The sequence below is a fragment of the Felis catus genome, chromosome B2, assembly GCF_018350175.1.
Source record: "Felis catus isolate Fca126 chromosome B2, F.catus_Fca126_mat1.0, whole genome shotgun sequence".
Taxonomy (NCBI): Eukaryota; Metazoa; Chordata; class Mammalia; order Carnivora; family Felidae; genus Felis; species Felis catus.
Window position 1 is genome coordinate 98,721,654 of NC_058372.1, and position 27,934 is coordinate 98,749,587.

Consider the following 27,934-nt stretch of genomic DNA (forward strand, 5'->3'; position numbering starts at 1 on the left):
TAGGCCGCCATAACATAGACATCCACAGTCAAGGGGTTGGCAGGGCCATACTCCCTCTGCAGCCCCAGAGAAGGATCCGTCCTCACCTCTTCCAGCTTCTGTGGTCCCAGATATTCATTCCTTGGCTTGTGGCAGCATAACTCCATCCTGTCTCCATTTTCACATGGAGTCTTTCCTCTGTGTCCGTATGTCTCTGTGTCTTCACATGGTGTCCCTGGGTGTCTGTGCCCAGTTTCCCTCTTCTTAGAAGGACACCAGTCATATTGGATTAAAGCCCATCCTAATCCCTTCATTTTACTTGATTGCATAATCAAAGACCCTATTTCCTAATAAGGTCACAGTCACAGGTACTGGGGGTTGGGACTTCAGTATATCTTTTTGGGGGGCAGGGAGGGGAGTGGTTACACAGTCCACTCACAGCAGTCCACCTTGTCAATAAACTGGTTCTTTCTGGGCCGACTCCTGGGCCAGCTTCCATGTGATGATTCTTTGTGGCCTGCTCATAAATGGGCTCATTGTTTCACCCTCTTTTCTTCTTGTCCTTCCTCTTGTTCTCTCAGGCTGTCCTCTGCCTCACGGTTCTCCTAGAGTGTAGACAGGGCAGAAACCACTCTGAGCAACTTTCAGTATCAGGTCAGTCGCGGTATTTCATGCACCGGGGGCCCTACTAAATGCATTTCAGTGGTAGGGTGCCTGGGCGGCTCAGTCAATTAAGCATCTGACTCTTGATTTCTGCTCAGGTCACGATCTCACAGTTCGTGTGATCAAGTCCCACACTGGGCTCCGTGCTGACAGCACGGAGCCAGCTTGGAATTCTCTCTCTCTCTCTCTCTCTCTCTCTCTGCCTCCCCCTCCTGTGCTCTCTTTCTTTCAAATAAATAAACATTTTTTTTAATCTTTGAAAAAATAAAAAATAAATGCATTTCAGTTGTAACCCTGTGTCTTTTACACCTATCTCCCTAAAACACCCATAGGTAAGTTAGAATGGAAATGTCAGCCTGTAGACGGGATGCGACACAATTTTGAATTTCACAATCTACACTGCACAGTACCAGAATGCCATTCAGCAAATCTTATGTTCTTTGGGGGAAAATATTTCTAAAAAAGCAGCATGAAAAACATTTTTAAAGTAATATTTCCAAAATGCAGAACTTTATTTCTGGGAACAGAAAAGGAAGCGATTTCCTCCCCTAAGTGAATCCTCTGACATAGTTTTGTATCACGGGGAAGGGAACTTAAAGGTAAGAGGGTGTTAAAAGTAAAGCCCAGCCCCTCTCTCCTGCAAACGGGGGGCAGCCTGGAGAACAACAGCCTCATCACGTGTGTGCTGCAACTGGAAACCCAGCCGAGCTTCCTTCTCCCAAACTGCAAACGTTGGATAAAACGAATCATCGAGGGCGTGACATGTGTACAAAGATTAAAATCAGCAATCATCTGATTTTGCAATATTTCCACTTAAACACATCAAAAACGGTTACTGATGGAGGGATTTTGGAGATGATGAGTACTGAACCCAGAAACTGGAATGAAGAGAGCATGAGAAAGGAATTGCCTTGCTGAACCGCAAGACAGTATCGATCTTCAGACAGGTGCATTATCTTGTAGACTTCAAACAAGCCTTCGGTAGCATTTTCCAAATTCAATCGCAGTTTGAAAAACTCCTCATCCCTTTCCAGGTCCCAATCATCCATCTTTCCCTCTCTTCATCAATCCACTCAGCAAGAGTGCTTGGATTTAAATCCTGGCTCTCCCTCTCAGTGACCTTAGACAAGTAAAATAATCTTGTGCCTCAGTTTCCTCATCTGTAGCATGGGTCCATACTTATATGGATCTTACAGGGATTTTGTGAATATTAAACCGATGAACAACTATCTGTCCTTTAGCAACCTCTCAATTTTTGTAGTTGTTGTAGTTTTTATCATAAATTGTAAGAGCAGGTACAAATTAAAAATAAGAGGCTTGATTCCCCCTGTTGAAAATAAGGAAAGAGATTTCTCTCTTCCTCACTGTTTTGTTTCTTTCTCTGTCCTTTTCAAATGTATGTAAATATTTGTCATAACTAAATAAGTTATTTAGTAAGGTTTGTGATGTGTATCCTCTGGTGCTATCTCTAGGCTGGTAAGAGTCTAAGAATTGTCCTGCCTTTCCTGGTAGAAAGGGGAGGGCAGAGAGTTTTTCCTGGGTCTTCTTTTTCTCAGTCGCCTCCAGCTGAAAGAAATCATTACGCCAGCGTGGCATGATTTGGGGTGGCATACTTTGAACCCCTCCAGTGCACATCACATTCTGGTTTAATGCTTACTCAACTACCTTTGTGGTATAGGTCTCTACTACCTTTGTGGAGAGGTTTTCCAGGTTTTATATTTCCCCAATACTATCCAATAAAACTTTACTAAGGACCAGCCCTGGGTCAGGCACAGTCTTCCTCTTCAGGTAGCCTAGAGCTGGAGTACCACAGGAGGTCACCTCAGCTCTTTTTCAGCCAATCTCTGACAGGACAATGTTCCGCTTGCTTCCAGAGAGCAACCCTGTGTCCTGTGGGGCCTTCCTCTCCTCCCTGACCATTGTACTTAGTGCTCTCATAATTAGATTATCCCACTGGTTTAAAGATTTCTGGTTAAGGTTTACCCAATGCTTGCTATATGCCTGCCACTGTGTTATGTTACATTATTTTATTTAACCTTCGCTAAGGCCCTGTAAACTAGGTACTATAATTCTCACCATTTTATAGATATGGAAGCTAACGAAAACCGATCAAATAATTGGTTCATGGTCCCGACAGTGATGGAACTGAGATTCAAATCCAGGACCCTCAGGCCCCTCAAGCCACACCACGTTGGAGCAGATGTGAGTCGTGAAGGAGGAACAGAAGCTGGGGAGGCTCCTAACAGAGGGTAACCCCCAGGAATTGGGCCAAAAAAGGAGAAGAAAGGGAAATCTCTGCCCCATCTTAGCTCCCCAAGTGCCCTTTTCCAGAAAACCACAACTGAGAGGTCATCATGTCTTTCCACAGCCAAGGAGGAGGGCCCGGGTGTCCCTCCCCAGGTATCCAGATCTCACCCACTAGTCTTGGGTGTAGTTGGACACTACAGGGGTGTGGAGGGTACGTCCATATAATCACATTAGGATACATTAAATTGGTCAGAGAGCGAGCCAAGTCATGGGGGCACAGCCAGGGGTCATCCAGGAGGATGGAGGGAGGCACTTGGCTGGGATGTAGGAGTCCTGTTTCCAGACTTCTGGCCTAAGGAATGGCTGTCTTGGTCCCCAACAAGGGGTGCTGAGGCTGCTGGCTCCGGAGTCACCACTGGCCCACCCAGGGCTCCAGGGCCTTGAAGGTAGCTCCTAGCGCAGAAGCCTTTGCCAAGTTCACCCTCTTGGCTCTTTCCACCTGGCCAGCCAAGACAAAGGAGGAAAATACAAGAACAAAGACAAGTTAAAACCTTAAATTATTGTTCAGCCACACAGGGCTGAACATATACATCTTTTTGTTTTATACAAATAGGAACTTACTGCATGAGTTTTCTGCTGCCGCATGCCCCTTCTCTTTTTAAACAAGATGTCTTAGAGCTATTTCCATATTGGTACATACAGTCCTGACTCGTTATTTTTTTTTAACGGTTTTTTATTTTTTGAGAGAGAGAGAGAGAGAGAGAGAGAGAAAGAGAGAGAGAGTATGAGCAGGGGAGGGACAGAGAGAGAAAGAAACACAGAATCTGAAGCAGGCTCCAGGCTCTGAGCTATCAGCCCAGAGCCTGACACGGGGCTGGAACCCACGAACTGTGAGATCATGACCTGGGCCGAAGTCAGACACTCAACCCACTGAGCCACCCAGGTGCCCAGGTGCCTTCGTTACTTTTAATCCTGGTTAATTTATTGAAAGCTTATCCTCCTGACAAACTCGTGAGGTATGTGCATTCTTATTTGTATTTTATAGATGAAGAAACTGTGGCTGCAAAATCTTGAGTAATGAGTCCAGTCACAAAGACTATGAGTTCAGGACAATAGCACAAGCACAGGGGTTACAGGACACGATGGGTGGGAAACTCCCAGCTTGGAGTCTGATACGAGGTAATGCTCGATAGAGGCTACTTAAGAAGCTCTCCCTAAGAAGCATTCACTGCTGGGCTCTGGATAGGAAATGGAATGCTGGGCACCAATCCTCAACCTTCAGCCATGATAACGTTGGACGTGGTTGGCTTTCTTTGGCTCAGGGAGCAGTCAGGGAGGCAGAAGGCAACTTGGGGCAGCCTTCCCAATCATCCCTTTGACCCCCACCATGGCTCTGTTCTTACCAGCAGGCACTCTCAACACCTGTTGCCGGCTAGAAACTGTGTGCCCCTCCTTACAAATGGCTCAGGAACTGACAGTTTCCAGAAACTCCATGGATCTACCAGGTGGAAAGAATCTCCTCCTCCATCTCCCACTGCTGACAGGCCAGGGGAGCAGCTGGAGCAGGGGGTACGCGGGGTGTGGGGGACTATCTGCCGCCAGCACTCCCTTTCCTCCGTGCTGCCCCATGGAGGGGTTAATGCAATAGACTGAGGCCAGGCCCTTGAGGCAAACTGCACTCTTGCTTTCTTCCTTCACAGATTTGCTTTCATGTCTTTGATTTTTTTCTCTTGGGATCAAAGGAAACATTGGAAAGAGGAGGCTTCTGTAGCCCTCCATGATGTACCCACCCCTCCCCCCCCACTACCATTTGTCTGAAGTCCAGCTGCCTGCGGAAGGGTCAGAGCTGTTTTGTGCAAGAAAAAGGCAAAGGTATATGGGAACCTTGTGGGCAGAGGATATTCAGAGACTGACATCTTTTCATTCGGAGTGACCTCAACAGGTGAGGAATCGGAAAACCCACTATCAATGTGGGCACTGGCGCTCAATCAACCCCGGGGACGAGTGCCAGGCTGTGCGGCTCTCTGGAGGGCCCTGAAGAATTCCCGCAGAAAAAGCTAACACCCTATATGTGACCAAGACTCAAATATTCATTAGGTAAAAATAGACCATCCTTTGTTTTGAATGGAATCGTTTTCTTTTGGATGGAATCATTTTCAGAAACCCTGCTCAATTACAGGTTTGGATGCTCCTCATTCCCATGACAGTGAAGCAGGACCTCAGTGGGTTGGCCCCAGGCCGGTCCCTCCTGTGAACAGCCCCATGCATAGATGGCAGAGAGCCAGCGGAGATGACGGGATGGTGGCAAACAGGGATTTGAAATCTAACCAGGCAGGAAACTCAGTCTGACGGTGTTGCTTTGTCTTGACATCCTCTGTGAAAACTTGTTGATAAGATACACTGGGTTGTGCTCAAATCAGAAAATAAGTTAAATTGAAACCTGCCGAAAGTCCTCCACTCTGAGAATAACCGCTAGGAGCGCATCCTTCGACGTTTCCCTCATTGTATTAAATTGCCAGGACTTCCACAACCAAGAACCACAGGCTGGGGGACATAGAGAGAACAGAAATTTTTTTCTCACGGTCTTGGAGGCTAGAAGTCCAAAACCAAGGTGTCAGCAGGTTTTGTTTCTTCTGAAGCCTCTCTCCCCTTGCAGACGACCGCCTTCCCGTTGTCTCCTCACATGTCTCCTCATCTCTGGGCTCATGCCTGTGGCTGAATTTCCTCTTCTTAGAAGGACATTAGTCATATTGGACTCAGATGCACCCTAATGACCTCATTTTTAACTTAATTACTTCCTTAGAGACCTTATTTCCAAATATAGTTACATTCTGAGGAACGAGGGGTTAGGCCTCCAACATAGGAATTTGGGGGGTACACAGTCCAGCCTACTAATCTTTATGTAAAAACATACCTTTCCCCCCAAATGGAAATCATACTGTAATAACTATTTTGTAGCCCGCTTTAAAATTTTTTTCTCTTAAAAAATCTGTTGAGGTTTATTTATTTTGCGAGGGAGAGAGAGAGAGAGTGTGAACACCAGCAGGGGAGGGGCAGCGACAGAGGGAGAGAGAGAGAGAGAGAGAGAGTCCCAAGCAGACTCCACACTGTCAGTGCAGAGCCCGACGTGGGGCTGAGATCATGACCTGAGCGGAAACCAAGAGTCAGATGCTTAACTGACTGAGCCACCCAGGCGCCCCCCAAAATTTGTAATAGGTACTCTTTCTATGCCAATAGACACAGAATAGGTTCTGGTTCAGATGGGCAGACTGAGTAGATGCATTTGCCTCCACTCTTTCCTAAGACAGCGTTAATAGCAATAGCACACATTTACTGGATGCGTATTATGTGCCAGGCACCATCCTGACCATTTTCCCTGTATTCGCTTGTTCAATTCGCACAACTCTGTGAGATGGGCATTATTACCTCCCTTTTCAGATGCTAGAGGGTGAAGAAGGAGCCAATGGTGTCTCCTGAGGGAGAGGAGGTTCTTTCCTGCAGGGAAAGCCCAAAGTGTGTTTATTGATGCAGAGATGATAGGGAGAGGGGGAGGTTCAGGGTTGGCTCCCCCATGGCCAGGGCCTCCTGTCTACACCCTGCAGCCTGGTCCCGCCCCACTGCAGGTAGCTGTGTGTCCTGACTCCCACTCTAATCCCTGGGTGTCCCCAATCTCCAGCACCCCGTGGGGGGATAATCATGCATCATAAGCTCTTCTAAATATTTGTTTGAAATAAATACACACTAATATGAGCATCCTGCAAGTCTCTCTTACATATTTAAAGGTTTTAAAACACATTTTTAAACTTCCCCGGGGGCTGGCAGCAAGCACTCTCAGTTCAGCAAGTTCCGTTTCCTGCCGCAGGTGAACGTAACACTTTTTTTTTTTATTAAGTGGGAGAAAGGAACGAAAGAAGGGCAGAAACTCCCTGTGCTGCTTCTGCAAAAACAAAACAAAAGCAAAAAAAAAAAAAAAAAAAAGCAAAAATAAAACCGTTGGCTAATAGCAACAGCATTAACATAGTTTCTTTACCATTTGCAAATCATTTTCAAATGGCAGAGTTCTGGGCCTAAAAGGGAAATAATTGCTTACCTAGTGTGAATGACAGCGCTCTCACTGTCCCCCATCTAACACCATTCAAGACTCCTTGTGTCCCCAAGACTGTCCTCGGCTTGGATGACACACCAGCCCAGCCAGCTTCGCCTTCTCCTCCCCTCCTCCAAAGATGCACCGTCAGCCCTAGCGCAAGCCTAGGGCAAGCCGGGAAGCCCTCCCCTCCTCTTCCCACCACCCGTCTCGACTAAAACCCCACAGAAAAGTCACTTCCACCGTGAGGCCCTCCGAGCTCCACTCCCTCCCAGCTTCTCCCGTTCGGCCCTATCCGTGCCCCCTGAGTCCACAGGTGCCTGAATCCCTGGATGAAAGAGTCGGCCACTAATTCTCCTGCTCCCCTTGGTGCAGGCACATGGAAGTCCCGGCACCTGTGTCACCAGCCCCGATGAATCCCTATCACCAGAAACGCAATGCTCACTGCCCCTGAGCCGCAGGCCGCGTGCCACGTTTACGTGCCGGAAAGATGCTCTGTCATGATGACTGATGAGCGTTGTCGGAGACGGCCGGTCATTGTCCCTGTCCTTGCCTTCTGTTTTACCCTCCTGCCTTCTGAGAGTTCCGACTGCTGCAAAGGCTCACGTTCACCACCCTCATCGTAGTGACCAATATATCCGGATGCTTAGTTAATGGTTTTTCTTAACACATATATTTCACACATACACACATTTACAGTTTTGTTTATAAAGGATGCAACTCAGGAACAGTCCAACGGGTAAGAGACAAGAGCCAAACGGAACAGAGCCAGGCCTGGGCTGGGGGTGAGGAGGTCCCCCGCATAGGAACTTCCATCCGTGGATTCAGATGTGCTTGATGCTTAGTCCATGTTTTAAGAGGCATTGTGTCACCTTCTTTTGTATCTGTCCCCTTACTGCATGGAATAAAAAGAAATCAAGAGGTGGAGGAGGAATGAGTGGCTGTGTCTTCCTGCAGCACCTCCCTCTTATTTTCCTATGGCTACTCAGGCTGGAAAAATTGATTTCAGTCACAATTGTGAAAAGACAAGCCTGATCATAGCACAAGCAATTTTCCCATCTATCTTAACAAAAAGAAAATTTCCAGATTCTGAGTGATTGGTCCAGGTGCGCGCGCATGCGCGCGCGAGTGCGCGCACACACACGCACGCACGCACACACAAAGACACAAATTGTTAAGAGAACAAAATGTGCATAGCCCTCATTAGCATGGTTTCTCTATGTTCTCTGAAGAGGACATACTGTACAGGAAGCACAAAGTACTACATTAGGGGAGTATAAACAGGCAATTCTGAAGAAACGATTTTAAACAAATAATTGCCAAAAGAATAGAGCTTGAAAGTCTTAAAAAAAAAAAAAAAAGAAACCCACAAGACAAATGATTGCCTGTTGTCAGAGGTTGCTTGTCCTTCAAGAAAACAAGGTTCAAACTTCCCTCTATTGCCAACCAGTGTGTGCAAAATGGCCATAAGCCACGATTCTCTTTCTGCCGTTCGGCCTCTCTCCCTTCACACTCCCCTCCCAACCCCCCATTCCCTTCATCCCTGTGTCATACAAGCTCTCACCTGGTATCCCCAGAATGGCGCCACCTACAGGACACTGTGCTGCTGGACAAGGGTTTTTCCCTCTCCATGATAACTGTGGTCTGAACCAATTTTGCCCCATGTGTGGGGAGCCAGGCAGCTCCCCAAGCCTTTCCGGAGAAAAATGGTCTCTTGTTCCTCCAAAGTCAGGGGTGAAGGGTTGTGGGGTGTGGGCTGGGGAGGACGCAGTGAGCAATGGGAAAGAGTTACTACAAGCAATCCCTGAGCCCGAGGTGGGCGGTGGGGTTCGCTGGACCCCAATTTCTAGGCACCCTGGCCAACCACAACGTGATAGAGGCACATTGAAGAGAGCCAGCTGAGAGGGCCGCCTGACAGGAGCCAGGACCTGGCAGGGGCTGTGACTCAACAGCGGTGAAGACATTTTCCTCTTCTCAGTCAGGAAGTACACGGTTCAGTCTGGCGACCACAGGGAACTCACTTTACCCCTTGGAGTCTCAGTTTGCTAAACTGGAAAGTGTGAGATTCATGTAGATGACACTGCAGTTTTGCCTTAAAGATAAAATGAGCTGATGTGTATTAAGGACACTTATGAAACTGAACATACTCTTAGCATGTGATCCAGCAATCCCACTCCTTGGTATTTACCCAAAGGAGTTGAAACCTTATGTCTCCACAAAAACCTGCACACAAATATTTATAGCAGCTTTGTTCATCATTTCCAAAACTTAGAAGCAACCAAGATATCCTTTAGTACATAATGGATAAACAAACCGTGGGACACTCATTCAGTGGAATATTATTCAGCAATAAAAACAAATGAGCCATCAAGCCATGGAGGAATCTTTTTTTTCAAAATGTTTATTCATTTCTGAGAGAGAGAGCATGAGCAGGGGAGGAGCAGAGAGAGAGGGGACAGAGGATCCAAAGCAGGTTCTATGCTGACAGCAAGCCCGATGCAGGGCTTGAACTCATGAACCGTGAGGTCATGACCCGGGCTGAAGGCCAACGCTAAACTGGCTGAGCCACCCAGGCGCCCCAGATATGGAAGAATCTTAAATAGCACTAAGTGAAAAAAGCCAATTGGAAAAAGCTATACTCTGTCTGATTCCAAGGATATGACATTCTGGAAAAGGCAAAACCATGGAGACAGTGAAAAGGCCAGGGATTGCAGGGGTTTGGAGAGAGGGAGGGTAAATAGATGGAGCACAGAAGACTAGGGCAGTGTGACTATTCTGTATCAGATACGTTTCATCATGCATTTGTCCAAACCCATACGATAAATGTACATCAAGAGTGAGCCATAATGTAAACTATGGACTTCCAGTGCTTACGATGTGTCCTTGTGAGTTCTTTTGTTGTAACAAAACTACCACTCTGCAAGGTGTGTTGACGGTGTGGGAGGTTGGAGGGGGAGGGGTATGTGAGAACGCTGTGTACTTGATGCTCAGTTTTGCTGTGAACCTAAAACTGCTCTAAAAAAACAAAGTCTAAACTATAATCTCTAAAAATATGCCTCATAGCATTTAAGAAAATTTTTTTTTACTCTGACTGGTGACCTTAGTTGTAGAGGAGGCTGGTATTGTTTGACAGAATCTTTTTCTCTTTCTTTCTTTCTTTCTTTCTTTCTTTCTTTCTTTCTACTGAATATTTAAACACAATCATATTGTCAGCAAGTTTTCCCTATACTGGAAACTTCATAATTAATAGTAACACCTCCAGGAATAAGGACTTTTAAAAAGTCCAAGTGTTACAATCTATAGTTTTGGCTTCCGAAGACCCTCTCGGTCTTCAATCTAAGGGTCTCCATGAAAGCCCTCGATGGACAGACAGCTGAGGTCAAATACTCAGCCTGGACCAATCAATTATGGCCCCAAGGCATGGCGATGTCATGTATTGCCGGGGGCCAAGATTTATTAACCTGTTGGGATTTCTGACTTTTCCTATCTTCTCCACCTACCTATGAAAGAGAATGTTGCCTTTATCCACTCAGAATTAAACTAGAAGGTATATGATAAAGTACTACATACATGTCCAATGACATTATTTTTATTCATTAGAAAACCTCCAGCCTGCTGCTAACCAGCTCTGGTCTACATCTTTTAGGAGGGAGAATAGGGTTCAAAGACACTGTATGGGAGAGGCTGCAAAGGTTGTAAAAGAGGCGGCGGTGGGAGGGAAGGAGAAGGGAAGACTAACAGGCCAGATGTGGGAGAGAGTTGGGTGGCAAGTCAGTTGGAAGAGGCTCTGGAGAAGCTGGGCTAGAGGAAACGGTGGGGGGGTGGGGACAGGAAGTGGGATTTGCCAAGGACTAGGGTGGGCCATTGACTGGAATCTCTTCAATGTTCTTCAGGAAATGTGACTAAATATTGGAATACCTTTATATTTAATGTTGGTTCCTGGACAATATGTCTCCATGCAGAGAATAGGCCATGTGGGGCTTTATTAATGTCAGATACAAAAATGTACAGAATTCAGGGTGTAATCAAATGTTGATGTTGGTGTTAGTGGTAGTGATGATGATCAAGAGATTCACTGAACGTTTACCATGCACCAGGTTCTCTGCCAAGTGCTTTGCACATATCTGGTGTCCCAATCAACACTACAGAGCAGGTATAATTATGGTCTTTCCAAAAAAATGACAGATAATGAAACTGAGACTTAGAGATGTTAAATAATAAGTCGAGAGGCATATTGTTTAAGTGGTAGAGCTGGGATTTGAATTTGGGTAGTGTAATTTTGACTATGAAATGGATAGGTGTTGTGCTCGCCTCGGCAGCACATATACTGAAATGGATAGGTGTATGTGGTGCTGATTGGATGGGTGTGTAAGTTGCCGCATGGGGAGATTAAGCCTTTCCTAGAAAATGGGTGCTGGGCAGAAAACCCCACTCAGCAGCCAGGTAACTTGAACCCAAGCAGAGTTATTGCTTGTGCTGGCTTCTCTCAGCAGAGGGCTCCTCCTTGCCATTTGGGTCAGATTAAAATGTTCTCATGCGTTTTCAAAGTTCTTTGACAGGCTCCGTTGACCTCCTTTCCTGAAACCCAAGTCCTGAGCTGGCCTCACCAATCAACACCGGCAAATGTGGTCCAGTGGCTCCTTGAACCTGCCATCCAGCTACCCAATCATCTTACCTGAATGCATTTCTCCAAACCAGCCAGCACCACCCATCACCCAATCTGTTCATTTAAAGCAACATGGCATCAGAGGATTGGGCAGCATCATAGTTAGGGAAAGGAGGGGAGTGGCCTTCAGGAGGCTTTGTAGTAGCATTGGCACCGCTCCCTCTGGGCCAGCATCATAGGCCTGGCAGCAGACATGGCGGTGAGAACCCAGAGAGAGAGAGGAGGCTAATGCTGGCCACCACTCTGCGAAGAAAGCTGGGATTGTGAGACTGAGGGAACCTGGGAATAACTGAGGCAGTAATGGGTTCTAGGGAGCTGAAGTTCTGCAATTTCAGGTTGAGGTGAAGACAATGAAATATTCTGAGACTGATGTGGCCCCCGAATCATAGGTCTGTTTTAGGATGCTGTATTTTACCAACGTTACAAAATCCTCCTGCAGAAGTCCAGATTCATTGTTCTCAGCATCTTCAAGCCCAGAGTGGCCACTTACAGGGCAACTCACGTGTTACATGTTACATAGAGACTTATACCATGCAGCCCATGGTCAGGGGAAGAATTTGAAACACACAGAAATTTCCTCTCTAGCAAAAAGGCTACGAACTGGCAGACTGCTTAGGGTGCTAGTTAGTCCAGGCTCTTCTCTGAGAACTTCTTGGTGTATTAGCAAAGGACTCGTGTGTCTATCCCTGATTACCACTGACTGCAATGAGGCCCAGACTTCCCTTGGAGCAGCAGGATGAGGCCGAAGGGAGTACCCCATGGGACCATTGATTCCCTCATCATTATGGGTCAAGGCAGTTGTTAACTATGACAGCCAAAGACCCATTAGTGATAATGCAGTCAAAATGGAAACTCAAAATGGCTCAAGTCTAAGACAAGAGCAGAATCTGTGAATTAAGAGATTGAGTCATCCTTTCTAAGCCTAGGAAAAATATATCAATTTATAGATTGTCACCTCAGTACTTGAGAGGAAGTTCAGAGAAACAGAAAAAGGAGAGATATGCAGAAGTTGAAATCGGCTTACCTTCTGCTTAGTCATTAATAATAATAATAATAGTAAATACTTAAACAATATTACCATGAGCCAGGCCCTGCTCTAAGCATTTTACATATAGGAAATCATTTCATCAGACCACTATGTGACCACATCACTAATATGCCCAATGTGGGGCTGCCCGTTTCTTAAAGTTTCTCCTTGATTTCTGTCCCTTATAGGTGACCTGGGCTCCTGTGCTATAAAGAATAGCTTAGTCATTAACCTATAGTGAATGCTTGAAAATCTAACATGAGCCACTAGATAAAGATATTGTCTTTGGTTAAACACAAATCCATCTATAATGGGATAACCCTTTATATTAAAAAAAGAAAAGTTGTGTCAAATATCATCTATGGGTTAAGCACTATCATAAACATTATTTCATTAATCCTCAAGGCAGGTGGTATTTGGTGGGAAGTGAATTTAAGAGAGCACAAGAAACTCACTCAAGTTCTCACAGTTAAAAAGTGGTGGGGCCAGGATGTGAGCCCAGCTTCAAACTCTAACTACACCCAACATATTCTTACTACTGTACCTTACAACTTTAGCCTATGTTAGCATATTTTCATTTATTGTTACTTCATTATGCGCTTTCAATAAATGATGGATTTTTCAACATAACCACAATATGATTGTCATATACAACAAAATTAAAAATAATTCACAATAAAGCCCTGGTTGTCTCGTATATTTCTTTTTAAATTGGCTTGTTCAGGGTCTCCTGGGTGGCTCAGTTAGTTGAGTGTCCAACTCTTGATTTCAGCTCAGGTCATGAGAACAGGATTGTGGGGTCCAGCCTTGCATGGAGCCCCAAATCAAACTACTTGTCAGGCTCCACATAGAGCCTGTTTAGAATTCTCTCTCTTTTCCTCTGCCCTTCCCCCCTGCTTGTACTCTCTCTCTCTCTAAAATAAAATAATATAGTAAAATAACATAAAATAAAATAATAAATAAATTGGCTTGTTCAAATCAGGATCCAATTGTGAGCCACACACCTCATTCGGTTGATTAGTCTTTTTCTCACTTTGATTTAAACATTTTTTTTGAAAATTTGAAAACTACAGAAAATTTGAAAGAATAGTATAAATTAGCACCTGTTTATCTTTTTAAAATTTTTGTTAATGTTTATTTGTTTTTTGAGAGAGAGGGAGAGACAGAGTGTGGACAAGGGAGAAACAGAGAGAGAAAGAGAGAGAGAGACGGAATCCAAAGCGGGCTCCAGGCTCTGAGCTGTCAGCACAGATCTTGACGCAGGGCTCAAACTCATGAACCACAAAATCATGACCTGAGCCAAAGTTGGATGCTTAACCAACTGAGCCACCCAGGCGCCCCAGCACCTGTATATCTGTTAATAAAAATCTGTGGTATGTGTCCACTATGCATCTTGGTACGTGTCTAAAATCTCTTTTCATCTATAATTGTTCCACTTCTCTTTAAGAAATGTCATTTATTTCCGGATTAAACTGAAGTCACTTGACCTGTCGAATTTCCCAGGTACTTAATATTTCTGGTTAAATTACTCATGGTGTCATTTAACATATTCCTCTATACCCCCCTATTTCCTGAGAACTAGGTATTACCTCTAGCATTTGATTACATTCAGAGTCTTCATTTTTGGGGAGCGGGGAGAATAAATACTTCATAGGTGATGTTGTATACTTGCTGTTGTATCACGTCAGGATGTGCATGACACCTGCTTCATTTATCCTTCATCTTTGGGTTCAGATGGTGTCAACCTGATTCATACATTATAGAATTCCCCATCAACATTTAACCTAATGGCTTTAGCAGCCATTGGTGACTGTTACCTCACCAGTTTGTTAGGGTTTGCAAACCAGTGAGTTCCCAATGTTATCATTCCTACTGCACTGACTAGTTGCATGTCTTCCGTAAAGAGCTTCCCCACAGCAGCTCTTTGGTTACCATGAGGTACAGTTTGAGACAGGCAGGATAACTACTAGATTATTTTCCTTTATTTGTCAATTTTCGGAACAATGAGTTGGTGTTCTGGCAACTTCCAAAGGTAACTAAGGAGGGTTTGCCGATTGTGGCAGTGGGGGAGGGGTGCAGGCATATGGAGCATCATGATGAACCCAGGACTTTTCCATATTTCAATCCATTACAGTACTTTTTTTTTATGTTCAGACTGTCTTATCCTTGGTAAGTGTGGGGCCCTTCATGTTGACTGCCATGACATTTTGAAGTGATCATAGTAATCTTTGACAGCTCCTTTTTTTTCAGGCATGACAAGATGTTCCAGCTCAAGGCGCCCTTGTTCCCTTCAGTGGGAAATGGCATCTAGAAACTACAATCTGGGAACTGGGGTGTTTGTTGTTATTGAGCTACCACTGCTTCCAAATCTTTTCAGTGAACATCACTAGGAAATACCAAATTTTTAGACAATGGAAAATAAATCATGAGTTAATACTGATATTTTCAATTTGAAGTAAGAACAATGGGATTTTGTTTAAATTTCCTGATTTTATTCATTTACATGTCTATGTTTTATCTCCTTGCACTGAAAACCTTGGTTTCTTTTTAATAAGATTAGGGCAAACATATTTGTTTTATCCTATTTTCTGGTTTCAAAATAATATCAATATTACTGCAAACAACTAGACTACAGAATGCAGAGCAAAGTCTCTGGATATCTTTGTGGTTCTTTTTTGTCCTTGGGATATATACCACTAGGGGTGCAGAGTGCAAATACTGTGGCGTAATCATTTGAAATATGCCTCCTACAGGTAGCTATACCACCAACTAGATATATAAGCTCTTTTTGTTTTTCTTTTTGTTTTTAGTTCGCTGTCCACTTTTAGGGAATTCTTTTTATTTAATTAATTAAAAATTCAGTAAAACATTTACTGGTTCCAAAATCAAACAAAAAAACAAGGTACATTCAGAGAGGCCTAGCCTCTATTCAACTCCCTTCTGTCCTGTCCTATCTTGTCCCCAATGGTAACTTTTTTTTTTTAATTTTTTTTAACGTTTTTTTTTATTTATTTTTGAGACAGAGAGAGACAGAGCATGAATGGGGGAGGGGCAGAGAGAAAGGGAGACACAGAATCGGAAGCAGGCTCCAGGCTCTGAGCCGTCAGCCCAGAGCCCGACGCGGGGCTCGAACTCACGGACCGTGAGATCGTGACCTGAGCTGAAGTTGGACGCTTAACCGACTGAGACACCCAGGCGCCCCCCAATGGTAACTTTTTAAAAATGAGTGTGTGTGTGTGTGTGTGTGTGTGTGTGCGCGCGTATCCTGGAGATTACTCCATAGCAGTTTGTGGCGATCTTTCCCATTCTCTGTGACAGCAGCATGGTGTCCAATTTTAAGTATGTTGCATAGTTTATTCAACAGATTCTTTGTTTGGATATTTGGGTTGTTTTCAGTGTTTGCGCTTAGTGACTAGTTTCCTTCATACATCACCGAGTATTGCTTCCAATGTGCGAGGTAGAATCCTAGAGGTGGACTTGACTGGGGCAAAGGGCAAATTCATTTGCAGTTGTGCTGAATACTGCCAAATTCCCATTGTTACTAGTGCCATTTTGAACATCTTGGAACTAATGTGTACTGAGTGCCCCTTGTATGCTCAACATTGTGCTAGGCTGTTTGTGAATATTAACATCTGGGAGATTCTGCTTCACTTGATCTTTGGACAACTTGACTGCTTTGCTAGTCAGCTAGGTTTTCAGCCAGGTTGGACCTCCTGCTTTCCTTCATCTCTCCTTTGAAATGGCAGTCCTGTTTGGTGTTATAAGCTCATGTCGGGGGTGGCAGGTATGAGCAGAAACGTGTTCTCTGGAGTGAGCTCAGAGACTTTGTTAAACTGTGAGCTGCAGCCAGAGGTAATGTGTATTGAATCTAGTGGAGATGGTTACAAGCACAAAATTCATTACATGTGTGGAACTTATTCATAGCAACCAAGAATGAAAGAAAACTCCAAATTATGACTTCTGGGTGCAGATTCTGACAAAGTTTCTACTAGAGATTTGTAGTTGGGAGATGAGAGGAGTAAAGGCCCATTGACCTAAGTCCATGGCCACCAGGTCCATCCTATATTTGCTTTTCAAGTTCTTCTTCTATGATTAAAAGCTGCCCAAGGTGGTGGCTCCCCCATCCTCCATTTTTTGGACCCACCTTTCCATACATGAAGTTGTTGGTGGGATTGCAGGTCTTCCCCTGTACATGACTTACTTTATTTACCCTTCACAACAGTAATTCTATGAGGCAGGTCTTATTATCTGCACTTTCTAGGAGAGAAACATAAGGTTCAGAGAGGGTGATAGGCCCATTTTCAGATATTACATAAATAGTGAAGTCAGCCTGTGCTCTTAACCGCTGCATTGAGGTTCAAAGCCTGTGAGGGGGACAAAGCACACACAGAAGCTAGCTCCGAGAGTCTGGTAACTGTCACCCCCCCTAATTCCCATATATTTTTTATTCTGAGGAAGGGGACCTTAGAAAGGATATTGGGCTGAATAATTACCCTGCACTGTGGGCTGGTGTTTGCTCACTGAGTTCCCAGAAGTCACCATTGGACCCTGTTCACCCTGGTGTCCAGCCACCCACAGACTCAGGCCTCTCCCTCTCCTGCTCCCAAATCCAGGAGAGACAGGCCAAGCAGGCCAATGCTTTTAGGGTGCAGAGGCTAGAATGCACCTTCATAACCCATGGCAGCCCGATAGCACTTATATAGGTACCAAGCTGCACCTTTTCTCCCTTACTTCCTGTCCTTCTCCCCATGTCCTTGTCTCTGACCAGATTCGTGGTCTTCATGCCATTCCCAACCAGAAATGGCCAGTTCCCTCCACTCTTCATGCAACTCCTAGATTGAACCCTATACAAATCTAGACAGCCAGTCCTAGGGTAAGGATGTACCCACCCACCTACAGAAGCTGACCAAAGAGTCCAGGTTCTGGGCGCCTCTTTCTATTGGGCCAATACTCAATGAGTGTTCATCATTACTATTATTGGTAGCAGTATATACATTCATAGGTTTGGTATGTGATCATTTCAAGCAATAGCCAGGACCTACAAACTTAGCTATAGGATTTCAAAGACCAAAGGGACTGGTGGGGAGAATGCGTAATCAAGTAACATCTGGAAAATCACTGCCTTGTGGCTTTTGATGATCATTAGGTCCTAAGCCACCAGCCAGGATTTTCCTTTTGCTACTGTTATGGGGTGGCTTTTCTGGGCCAAGGATAATACCTGGCTAACCTTCTTTTAGTTTTTGGTGCCATCTGAGCATTTGGAGTCCGACAGGGTCTGGATTGTTGTATTTGTTGTTCCGGGTGGTATGACTTGCCACAAGCGTGTGGCAAATCCTGAGTAAACTCTGATTTCACACCCAAACTTCTGGAGGGATACCTTGACCATTTTCTCCCTCAGTGTGGCAGCAGGGTCCTGAAAGACTCATTAGGAATGATTCTAGCGGTGGGACTGGACCCAGGCTCTGGCTGAGAAACACTGTGGAAGAAGACTCTGGAAGCTACAACCTGTGGACTGAACCTTTTACTGGGTATAACACTAAGCTCCTTTGGGAAGTTAACAGGGGGGAAAAAAACAATGAACAACGTATCGTCCATACCTGTCCACTATTCAGAGTCCCGGTTAATATTGAAATTACCTATACAGTCACCTAAGCCAAAGACCAAAGAATATTCTAAATTCATTCTTCCTTTCCTTTTTCTCCATTTAAATAAGTAGCCACTAAGTCCTCGGTTTTACCAGATTAGCCTTCTCCTATCTCACTGCCATGGCCTTACTTCAAGCCTTCAGTATTACTCAGCTGCTTCAGTCACCTCTTGACCAATCTCTGCCTTCATCATATCCTTCCATGCAGCCTCCAAACCTGATCATGTCACGCTTAGGTCCAAAGCACCTTGCACATTTCTCCATGGCCCAGAGTACCCAAACTCTTTGGCACAGAGAGAAACTGTCCTCAAATGTCCCACCCAAGATCTATCCCCTGCCAATCTCTCCAGTCTCACTTCTCGCCATTCCCCGCAGGTACTCTACAAGTCAGGATAGGTTGGGATATACTATAGTAACAAACAACTCCCCAGGTCTTATGTTTCAACATACCACATGCTTGCAAAGAAGGTAGAAAGCGTAATCTCAAACATGCTGGGAAAGAAAGGAGAACCAAATACTGCTGAACACTAGCAATGTCCGTTTGTGCCCCTAACGCCCCAGGTAGTCCAAAAACCTGTGGCCACTTTAGCATACCCTGCCCTGCGATGCCTCTGTGCCTTTGCACATGCTTTCCCACTCTCTGGAATGCTTCTCTCCTCTCTATTTTCCCCTATCTCCCAGCCTCTCTTTCTCTGTCAACACACCATCCGGAAAACTCTCTTTACTTGCTTTTCAGAAACCAGGCTGAGTGTCTCCTCTATGAAGCCTTCCTTGACAGCTCTTAGGCCCCAACGATGAATGACTGGCACCTTCCTTAGTGCCACAACGCTCTTAGGACGTGGACAAGTCAGTGAGCTTCCCTTTCCATGCTGACATTTATTGATGTACCTGTTCTTCCTGCTTCCTCATGTCCCAAGATCCTAACACAGACCCTGACAGTAGCAGTTGCCCAGTAAATGTGTACAGAATTACACTGAGTGAATGAATGCAGCTCTTTCCTGGGGGGCCGGGGGGTCACGTCTTTCCTCATGGACCTCACTCGCAAACAAACTTTCCAGGTCTAAGGAAATTGGACACAGCAGCCCATGTCACTGTGAGAAGGTAATCTCTTCTCTCCCTAAACTCTCTGCCTCTATGTCAGATGGTGCTATGTCTCATTGGGCCTGCTAGGAAAGAGGTCTTACATCAGTTCTGCTTTTCTTCAACTGCTTCCTAACTTCTGCCACCAAGGCAGGCTGCTTCAACTGGCTTCTACTTCTTCCGGGGTCCTGGTGCCTGGACCTCAACAACCTCCATTTCTGTAAACACGGTCCCACGCCACCTGGTTTCTCCTTCCTGCCCTTGCAAACTAACTTTCTAACCAATATTCCAGTCTTCTCTGGAGATCTGATTTGTGGGAAGGGCCACACTAGTTCCGTGTTCTTCGTGAGTTATAAGACCAATAATTGGGATTTCCTTCTTCCTATCATCTTGCTGATAATCTATGCATCTAGGATATTTCCCCCTCATTTTCATTCTCTGTCGTCAAAGCTCATTTTATTGTTCTCATTCCACATACTTAAAAGCTCAGAGTGAGCTAGGGTGGGATCTCTGCTTCCCCCTGGCTAGCTGTGCCTCCCAGATTAGTATCCACAGTAGATTTAATTAGCACAATATTTACCTGTGTCTCTTGCTCATTAATAAAGATATCACAGCAGAGCAACTCCCATGACAGCCCTCCTGAGCCACATCCAGGTGTATGAATGTGAGAAGAAGGCCATTTGATTATTTGTGTGATAATTGACATAATAATGTGTTCATAACCATGTTCCCAGAGGCTCAGCAGCCTCCCCGGAAGCAATTGTCGTACAATTATTAGTTACTTTCAAAAAAATTTTTTTAAATCAATAAAACACTTAAGAGATCTTTCAAAAATATTCCCTTCACTAGTCCACATATTCTCATTTATCCAGAGCCCTGAAAACGGACGAAGAGAAAAACCAAAGTCAAAGGTACAGAGCTGGAGAAAGAGAAGAGAAGTATTGAGCAAGCCTTCCGTGGGGTCACTAGTGGCTACCTGCCACAGGTTGGAACACTCTTGGTTTGCTGTCCCTTGAAAGGTGACTGACTGACATTTTTGGCTACCTACTCATTTTCTCATCTAAACCAACTGGAATTCATGTCTGAGTAGCGACGTTTCACAAACTAATTCAGAGACTTCTGTCCGCAACACTTACTGTGAACACTTCAGTTATTAATTCCAGAGCTCCAAGGGTATTTGGAAAAGGCAAAAAAAAAAAAAAAAAAAAAATCTCTTTGATGTGCAATATTACCGTACTGCCACTGAACATGGTTGTGAGACATTATCAGTGTATATGGTGACAAAGAACGTAAACTGCCCTCCCACAGAGATGTTTATAAGACATCTGTGAAAAGGGCAAACGTGACACGGGACATACCTGGGAGTGGGACATAGAGGGAAGAGTAACAATAACTTACAGTTGGATAATGGTGGCTCTTAGAGTTGCATCAGAGGTTTATCCAACACCCCAAAGATTTGGATTCAGTTGACCAGGGACTGAGACCCAGACATGTGTATTTTGAAAAAGCCCTCCCTGGGTACCTATTCTGCACAAATGCTCCTTTGAAGAAGCACCATCGTGGTTTTCAAGGCACTTTTCCATTCCATACACCTGCTTGATGAGGCTACCTCCATTTTGTCAAATTCGGGGTTGCTTTTCTCATTTGATCACTTGGACACTCAGCCGAACCACTCAGTCCTTCCGGTCTGACACTTCTTTCTTTTCTTGCCCTCAAGGACACCACTCTTCTGCTTTTCCTCTGTGACTGCTTTACTGTAGTGACTTGTTTTTCAGTCTCCTTCGCTAGATCCTCTTCCTCAACATCATCTGAATGTTGGAGAGCTCCATGACTCAGTCCCTGCATATCCTCTCTCCTTTGGTGACCTCCTATAGTCCATGACTTTAAGTACCACCTCTATTCCTCATTTCTACCTCCAGCTGCGACCTGCCTCCTGAAATTTGGACCTTTATGCCTAACTGCCTAGATCATATCTCTTCTTGGATATTTAAAAGACCTACTGCAAACCTAACATGCTTAAAATAAAATTCTTGGTCCCCCCAAGCCTGTTCCTTTCCTAGTCTTCCCCATTTCACTCAACTGGCTGTGCAAACCAAAAATCTAACCTGCCCTCTATTTGTCTTTTCCCCACATACCCAAGCCATCAGCAAGACTCTGTACTATCGATCTGTAACACATAGCTCGGAAGCATCCATTTTTCTCTCTTCCTCCCCCTTTCTCTCTCTCTCTCTCCTATCACCCTACACAAGTCTACCACAATCTTCAGCCTGGACTCCTACAATAACCTCCTGTCTGCTTTTCTTGTTTCCACTTTCCTTAGAGTGACCAGAGAAATCTTTTAAAGTTAAATATCTAGGGGCGCTTGGGTGGCTCAGTCGGTTAAGCGGCCGAGTTCGGCTCAGGTCACGATCTCACGGTCTGTGAGTTCGAGCCCCGTGTCGGGCTCTGTGCTGACCGCTCAGAGCCTGGAGCCTCTTTCAGATTCTGTGTCTCCCTCTCTCTCTGACCCTCCCCCATTCATTATCCGTCTCTCTCTGTCTCAAAAATAAATAAACGTTAAAAAAAATTTTTTTAATTAAATATCTATTCATGCTATTCCCTACCCCACCCCACCCATTCCCAAAACATTCTAATGACTTTCTATCTTTCTTAGAATAAAATCTCAGTTCAATGCCTGGGTTTACAAAGAGTTACAGGACCAGGTACCTGTGTCCCTCTCCCCTTCACCCACCATGCTCCAAGCATATTACTCTTTTTTTGTTGTTGTTCCTCAAATACTCCAAGTTAGCTCCTTAACAGGGCTTTTGCACTACATGTGTCTTCTACTAAAGGACTTCCCACCTCATCTTTGCATGGCTGGTTCCTCCCTGTCATTCAGATCTCAGCTTTAATGTCATTTCTTCAGAGATACCTGCTCTGGCCCCTTTCCCCCTTCTAAAGCAATCATCCAACCCCTTCTATCACACTTTTCTGTTTATTCATCTGCACACTATTTACTCCCTACTTATTACTTTTTCACTTATTTATGTACATTAGGATGAGAGCAGACACTTTGTCTCATGCTCATTTGAAATATCCCCGGCCCTAGATAACTACCGAATGAATAAATCAATTTACTTAACTATATCAAGCTGGCTGTGAAGAAGCCTTGATCATCCTTCTTTATAGATGGGAAAAATGCCATCCAGTTGGGCTACATGACTTCCTCAAGGTCCTACTGCTAGATCAGTGGTAGATGAGTCTTATTCTAGTTCTCATCCCACTTATTTGAAGCCGCTTCCACATAGAGAATTCCACCTTGAGAAAAATGTCCTCATCTTCCTTGAAAAAATTAGATGTCCTGAACACCAGTGCAAACTAAGAATGGTGTGCAGACTGTGGATATCAATGCAGGGAGAAGGAAGCTTTGCCTGAATCCTAAGGTCTGGTGGATTTCTGCCTACCAAATGTGATGTGACCTCCAGGCAAGGAACATGGTACAGCACAACAACAAATTGGGGTGTGTGTGTGTGTGTGTGTGTGAAAGAGAGAGAGAGAGAGTGAGAGAGACGTGAGTGAGTACATGCACACAACACTCCTCATCTGCATCTCCTTTGTGCTTGTACTGAACCAAGGCTCCTAGGATGAGTCATAGTCAACAGGATGCATTCCTTGAACTGAACCAACGGCATCTCCCTCACAATCACTGCTCACCTCGGAAACGGGCCCAAGGGGAAACCTGAGTGTACCACGGGGCAGAGTCTGAAGGCACCTCTATTATTAGAAATGGGATTGCCAGTTGGTTTTCAAGTCGGGAAGGAGGTCTTCAGGTTCTATCTCTGGTAGGTGATCACCTGGTCATTCTTTTCCAGGTGAACCAGTGGAAGCACAGGAATTGACAATGGCAGCGTTTACTCAGGCCCGAGTGTTTCAGAAAATGTGTAGGAAAGTGTTCCTATAGCAACAAGAAGATGGCAGTTCAAGTCCGCTGCTCCTGCTGGATCACAGAATACAGCAGCCACGTTCTTCCTCCTCAGACCAAAGCTCTCCTTGAGACAGAAATGATCACATTCTCAGGCATACCTTAACTTCCACTTGGCTTCCAGATCTACCCGTTCAGAAAGCACAGCCAGGGTCCTCAAGGCTGCATTTCCAAAATCTCCTAAGGACAACCAAGGAACAGAAACGCTAGAAACCTGCTCACCTCTTGCTGGCTTTTCTTAAGCTTCCGCCTTATTCTGGGCTCTCTGGTCAGTTCTATTTTGTTTGCCAGCTAATTGCAAATGTTAACACCTGGGCTTGAAACCCCAGCTGCCACCCTCCATTTTCCTCGGTCTCAATTCTTGAGCCACAGGGATTGTCATGGATAGCTGTGAGGATTAGCAAGACCCTGTTGCTCTGGGGACTCTACCCTGAATGGAAAGACCTGACTGAGGAGCAGGGGAAGTCAGCTGGGGGCTTTGCCAGCTGTGTGACAGAGAACAAATCCCTTAATATCTGTGAGTTTTAGCTTTCTTGCTTCTCAAACAGGGTTTCTCTGTTACAGGATTATAGTAAAGATTTAGTACAAAAAATAGAGAAAACATCTAGGGTAGTGCCTGGCCATTGGTGGCCCTTCCATAACTGCTGGTTCTTTGCCCCTTGATCCACACTCCTGGGACCACAGCTCCTTCAGGGGGACAGACTTTCTAGACAGAAGCAAAGACTGTTGGGACGAGAGAGCGTCCTTGATGGGCAGGGAAAGAGAGAAGAGGGATGGTGGGTACCGAAGGATGCTGTCCTTTGGGGTGAGGTTGTGGGGTGTGTGTTGGGTGGAATCCAGACAGAAAAGATGCAAGATGTTTGGATATATTTGGGAGAAATCTTCCAGTTGTTTTTTTAAAGGCTGCTAAACAGCACTTTCTTGGCTAATTGACATTTTCCTTAATCCTGTACACACTGGAGCTGTGCAAATGAGGTTTGAAAACTAGAGGGACGGGAGGATGTGGAATAAATGGGGCAACCTTTGCAAGCTTCCTTATGGAAGCCATGCACCTCCTTTTCATAAAGAGGGAAAAGACTGATGTAGGGGTAAGTGTGGGTTATTTAATACTTTACTTCTTAATTCTGTTACGTGTTCATCTTTGACCACAGAACTGAGGAAGCTGGTTTTATTCATTTGTTGGTTGGGTTTTGTTTTGTTTTGTTCTGTTTTGTTTCACTCAATCAATGACACAATGCCTCCTGTAGGGAAGGGGGGAGAAACCTTTTTCCTCATCCTCCTGGGTTCTCTGGCTGGGACCCTCCAAATTAAACTGACAAATGACAGATTAACAAGAGAAAAAAAAATCATTTTTATTATGTGTGAAGATGGTTAGAATTTGGGGCTTATGTACCAACCCAAAGGGGCACAGAAGGTGGAGAAGAGGTTAGACAAGGGAAAAAGGATCTGGGGCTTTTTTTTAAACCAAAGGTATACCTATTTCAATTGTGACTCAAAACCAAAAACAATAAGCCTTTTTCTAGCTTAACCATGGACACAAGAGGTTTCCCAAAGAAGCTGCAACAGATGCAGCTCTCATGATCCAAAGTCACTCCCAAAGGTATCCAAAAAGGAGAATGATTTAGATGAAACTTCTGAGAGCTGGAAATTGTCAGTAGGAAGTCAGCCACAATGAGGTACAACCCATATTTATGTCTGGCTGTCAACAAAATTGTGGGGCCCCCAACGTGACGGTTGGCCACCTACAGACACTGGCCTACCAACCTGTGCCCGTCCAGGTAAGGAGCCAACCCAAACTCTCAGGATGTGAAGCAAGACAAACAGGAAAGCAGTGACCATCCCTGGGAAGGAAAGGACCAATAATGAATAAGTACTCAAAACCAAATTCACAAGAGTCATAATGCAGATAGTGAATCCTTATCAATGTTTTTCTCTTGTTAATCTAAATTTGGCAAGGGCAAGACAAAGAGGCTCTTAACTGCCCTCTGTCCATTGGACTCTGTAGGCCGAGATCTGTGAGGCTGACTTAGTAAGAGTTTCTACCCTTTGTCAGACATTCCAAGACTTTAGCTGCAGCCTCTGGAGTGAGTAAAGTGTCCCAGCTGTCCTTCATGGCTGCCAAAGCTGTAGGGAGGAAGAAAACTTTTCCTTTTCCTCTACCTTTGTCGATTCATTGGCTGGGACCCACAAAGCAAACTGATAAAAGACAGATTAGCAAAAGAGAAAATTATTTAATTATGTATATATGCACAGGAGTTCACAAAGAAAAATGTGGCTCAAGGAAGCATTTAGACTTTGGGGGCTTGGAGCCTAGGTGGCTCAGCAGGTTAAGCGAACGACTTCAGCTCAGGTCATGATCTCACGGTTTGTGGGATGGAGCCCCGTGTCAGACTCTGGGCAGACAGCTCAAAGCCTGGAGCCTGTCTCAGATTCTGTGTTTCCCTCTCTCTCTGCCTCTCCCCCACTATGATAGTTTATCCCCCCAATGCTCTGTCTGTCTCTCTCAAAAATAAATAAACGTTAAAGAAATTAGAATTTGGGAGCTTATACATCACCCCAAAGGGTGACAAGGTATGGACAAGAGGCCAGATAAAGGAAGAGAGATTGGGGGCTTCTGGGGAGGGAAGGGGAGGAGTTATGGGAAGGTAACCAGGAAAAGTATGGTAAGCAACAGTTGCTTAGTATAGTTTGCTAGGCAGGTTTAAGCCAGTGCCTTCTCCATCGGTAAGAGTTAATTAAGAGTCCCCCCCTTCTTCCTCAAACTACTCTACTATGTTATAGCCATGATTTTATAACCACCTCCTCCTCAGTCTTCCAGACCCCACAGAAGCAATGATTCTCTCCCTCACCTTTCCGTACCTCTCATTCATTTTTACAGGGAAGCCCTGTATTCATTTTCTAGGGCTACATTAACAAATGTAGCCACAGACTAGGTGGCTTTGACAACAGAACTTTATTTTCTCATAGTCCTGGAGGTGGGCAGTCCAAGGCTAAGGTGTCAGCAGTACACCTTAGTTAGTTTCTCCTAAAGTCAATCTCCTTGCCTTGTAGGTGGCCACCTTCTCACTGTATCTTCCCATGGCCTTTCCAGTCTTGTTAGGTTAGGACCTCCTTTAACTGCATTAGGTCATGTGACCTCATTTAATGTTAATTACCTCTTTAAAGGCCCTATCCCTAAATACAGTCACATCGAGGGTTAGGCTTCAACCTATGAATGTTGAGGGAACAAAATTCACCTCTGAAACAAGTCCCTACCATAGTGCCTAGTGCAGTCCACAGCAAAGATGGGGACACTGGCTTAGACTGTGGATGTATCAATCCCAACCACCTCCACTGCTGGACCAGCAGGTCAGAAGAGGCCTTGTCACCAGCGTCTTGCTGGTGAATGAGGGCCAATATATCATGATAAAAGAATGTTATAAAACTCTTCCTCTTCCAAGCTGCAGAGGCTGCTCGAAAACATTCATTCATTCAACATTCATTCATACATTCATACATTCATTCAAGTATTAGGTGCCAGACATTGGACTGGGGTCTGGATACAACAGACACATTCTTCCTTTGTGGCTCTCATGGTCCACTGGAGGAGGAAATCATTGATAAGAGAATCCTTCAAATACGTGTTGCAAACTCTGGTAGTGCCGTGAAGAAAAAATACAGCATGTGAGAGGGGGTGTAATGGTGTACCCGACCCAGGCTGGGGAGATCTGGAGCTAACTGATGGGGCCAACTGACAGGCCAGCTTCCCTCTGAGTCCATGACTGCCCTCTCCATGACAGCCAAGCTTTAGTGAAATCGGTCCGGGTAAGCCCTGGCTAAGGCTCCTGCCCCCACGTGGGTCATCAGGGTCTGTGGACACTCTCCCATCTCCCCAAAGCTGCATGTTAGTCAATTACCCGCTCAGCACTTAGTAAAATTTCTTTAAAGCAGAAAAACTTTATTTTTTTAATGTTTATTTATTTTTGAGAGAGAGACAGAGAGAGACAGAGCTTGAGCAGGGGAGGGACAGAGAGAGGGAGACACAGAATCTGAAGCAGGCTCCCGGCTCTGAGCTGTCAGCACAGAGCCTGACACAGGGCTTGAACTCATGGAGCCTTGAGATCATGACCTGAGCCGAAGTCGGATGCTTAACTGACTGAGCCACCCAGGCACCCCTAAGGAGGAAAAACTTTTAAATAACAAAAACAAAAGTTATGCCATGACACAATTTTCTGACAAGTTCAAGCGGGAAGGGGGGCCAGCCACTCGGCTGCACCTCCGGTAACAGAGCCCCCTTCCTGTTGGCGTGTATGCTCTGGGCAAGAGGAAGGACACAGGCATAGTGTGCGGGGCCCCTGCTCCTCTTCTAGAACACAGCAGGGCCAAGGACTCCCCCCCCCCCCCCAGCCGCCCTGCAAGGAAGTACTACCCAGCTCTTTGTAATTGCTTGGGTCATGAGAGAGCTCCCTTCACAAAGACAGTTTCAAGAAAAGAAATTAGGCTAAGGAGGCAGGCAGAGAACAATGAAACACTTAAGTGGGATCTCAGCTTTGTCCAAAAACAAGGAAGAAAAATCTCTCGTTCTTGGGAGAATGCTGGCCTGC

At 45.1% G+C, this 27,934-nt stretch overlaps 1 long non-coding RNA gene across 1 annotated transcript; it reads right to left on the minus strand.

The window, feature by feature from the left end:
- Nucleotides 1–1,012: 1,012 nt before the first annotated feature.
- Nucleotides 1,013–8,783, minus strand: LOC123385507. The gene is made up of 3 exons (XR_006598156.1): nt 8,538–8,783; nt 6,980–7,868; nt 1,013–3,388 (listed from the first exon to the last, which is right to left on the minus strand). It is a non-coding gene; the product is annotated as an uncharacterized LOC123385507 (long non-coding RNA).
- Between the last annotated feature and the right edge of the window lie 19,151 nt (nt 8,784–27,934).